Raw genomic sequence first — 3,405 nt, forward strand, 5'->3', positions numbered from 1 at the left:
AAGTCAACCACTGATATCTTAAAAGAGAAAAAAAAAAAAAGCAAAAAAAAAAAGCTCTGTGTAATTCTGGTAAACATTGCTAACAGCAGACCAAAACCAATACTGAAATTCCTTTTGGCTGTGGCAGAAGGCTTCTATCATGAGCAGCAGATAAAATGTTATGTCCTAGCCCTGTGAGAGTTGGAGGGAGATCTGTTACCAAAATGGAAGGTCAAAATGTGAACTACTGGTGTGTTTTTCATGAATTATTGACTGAGATTTTTTTTTCCAGTAATAGGGTAAATGCTTTCAGAAAAAAAAAGAACAAACAGAGCAAAAAAGTGGAAGTTTTACCTTCTTTCTGTGTGCTAGAAAAGGTCCGGATGAAGGGGTGCAGTTTTACTGTTTATTTTAAGGAATGAGCTTTTTATACAAAGTAAGATCCATTATCACCACAGTCACAGACCATATCAAAATAGGAGCCAATAAGAAATGTATCCTTTTGCCATTTTAGATTACAAATCAATAATGCCAACTCTGTATTTAATTTGTGTATACTAACATGCACACTCAGAGCTCAATAACTTTCTATCCACGCTGAGTGCATCTTCTGTTCCAGTTTCACTGTTTCCTAGTTGCCTTCTTTGCACAAAAGAAAATACCGTCAACCAGCATAAGTTACCAAGTACACCTCAGGACTCACTGTGCTGAGTCATACCAAAGCATTCACCATAAACCCAGGCCACCTACTCCTGAAAACCACTTTTAATATCAGAGAAGACCCACTGCCTTTTCGCTCACCATTTTTCCACACATTTCACAGAATCACAGAATGATTGAGTTATGACGGGACCTCTGGAGGTCACCTGATCCAACTCCCTGCTCAAGCCCCTGCAAGCAGGAGGAGGGGTGGAAAAAAATAAATTAGATATTGTATGGGTTGGGTTTGCGTTGGGTTGGGTTGGGTTGTTGGTGGGTGGGATTTTTTGTCAAAACAATAGTTATCCTGCTCTTGATTTATTAAAAAAAAATGTGGAAAAAAAAGCTAAGTGTTCTGATTACTTGATAAATGTAACCTCCATGAGCAGACTTTTTCCCATCCAATTAGAAAGATGAGAGTAGCCAAGGCCTGCCTGTTTACCAAGCCATAACCAAACTACATGGTGCAACGGGTTTTACTTGAAATAGCAACTTTATAGTGCATGACGATAATTTAAAATCTTGCTAGTAATTGATAGCTGCTGCTGAATCTCTGTGATATGCTTCTAAATTTGGGTATTTTGATGTTCTTTTCCATTACAAAATTGAGCAAATGCCTTGACCTTTTTTTAGGAAAAAAAAAAGGATTAATTTTTTCTGACATTTTATTACAGTAGTATAAAGCTAGATGCATCTGTGCCTGTATTAAAGTATTCATACTAAGATATTAAGTGAATTAACATTTCAGTATAAAATCAAAGCATATTTTTTTTCCAAATATGTTTTTACTTCAAGCAAAACTAATTTAATGAAACAACATTTTGCGTACAAATGTTCCTTCATAAAAGAAAATATTGACAAGCTCTAAGTATTGACAGATAATTCAAGCTAGATAGATTGTTTGCGAGATTGAATGTTAGATCCATTGACCTTCAAATCTATCACGTTTTGCAACCTATATTCAGTTGCCTTACAGCAACACACGTTCCTTTATTCTCTGTCAAGCAAATACCTGACATACTGCATGCACTATTGTCAAACAAAAGAATGGTTCTTTCCCTGGAGTATGGCATGCAGGTGGGAGGGGAGGAGAGAAGTAAAGGTTATTTTAATTTAGTTCTCAGCTCTCTCTCAGACAGGTTGCTCAGCTCCTCATAAATTCATCACCATGCAGCTCAGCTATTCCTAGTATGCTGCCTTCAGAAATTTATTATTTATGGGTGCAGACACACAGTAACTCAAATGTCTGCAACAATTTCACAACAGAGATTCAAGAGGAATATTACACTATCTTTACATATTCTAGCAGTATTTTCTTAAGCTGATGGAGTGATTAAAATTAAGCACACCATAGAGGCTGCAATTCTACGTTTGAAAAGTATTTCTTCATTTAATTATCCATCTAAACCAGAGTGCTCTAAGGTCTGACACAGCCTTTATGATTGTTGCTGTCACTGCGGTGAGAGCATATTGGGAAACGAGGATAGCTATTGAAGGAGGCAAAGACAAACAGCATGATGAGCAGGAAAAAGTTAAGAGCTAAAACAGAACTGGTATGCTACATCCCATTCAACAGCTCCCCAAAACAAAGTACTATTGGATTACATTTTCTCAGTCAGGGTATTCATCTGAAATTCTAGAGCCATCTAGACAGGATTAAATAGGATAAGAGCATTCCCCATGACAATAAACATTAAAGCCAGTGACTGAATGAGAGACAGAGGGCGATCCTGTTTGTGCGTGTGTGCGCACAGGCGTGCATCCCACTGCATAACATGGCCGCCATGGGCCCAAGCAATTCACCTGCACTTCTGGCACGGCCTGTTGTTCTGCATGCGTACAGTCATACACATAAAATATTTATCGTTGTGGAGCAGAGCAGTGCTGTGAGTTTGGAGTAATAGTAATGATCGTGTCCAAGCAACTCCCTAATAAAGCTCAGATGTGGTTTCAAGATGGAACAGAAGTGCAGGACATGCACGCGCAAGTGTACGTATGCATCTACACCAAGTACACTGTGAGTTATTTATGTTATGCCTGGTATTGATTATTACCAGATGGTAGGGGAAAGCTATAGCTGACAGATTATCCATATGGATCCGTTTTATTTTACCCTGAGTTATAGGTTTGCAGTTCTCTCTCCTCCCTTCTTGGCTCAGAATCCTGTGATATGCTAAGAGGAAAAAAATGTAAACTCACTGTAAGGAGCACATTTCCATCATAAGCCTCCCAGTGCTCCACGTGGGGATCAAGCTATTTTTCTTTAGTTCCGGCACCACTTCCTAAAGCCGCAGCCAGTGCCACAAGCAAGAGATTTTGTTACAGACCAATGCACAAAAAGTGTTTTAATACTAATGAGACTTGCAGACAATAGATCCTAACTGAAGAAGCTTCATTTAGGATTCTGCTTTTCACACAGCTATTTCAACCAGTCTCATACAACATACCGACAAAAAATCCAGAGATTGAAGTTGTCGAGGCATCAATTCTATTCTGCAAACTGGAAGCCCTCAGCGGTGCTTTGAGCTTCAAAGCCTTGGCTCTGGAGGCTTTCTAAATAGCTGCTCTTCCTACAAGAGTCAGATATAGCAGGAGCTGCAGACTCTTAAAGCAACAAAGGAAAGCACCGTCCCCACCCAGCTGTGACCTTCCGAGACTTGTGCATTATGCATTAGGCGGCTGGAGTGTAAATGGATACTTCAGAAAGGCTTAAGGGAAAAAAAAAAA

This window comes from Numida meleagris, chromosome 5 (assembly GCF_002078875.1).
Source record: "Numida meleagris isolate 19003 breed g44 Domestic line chromosome 5, NumMel1.0, whole genome shotgun sequence".
NCBI lineage: Eukaryota > Metazoa > Chordata > Aves > Galliformes > Numididae > Numida > Numida meleagris.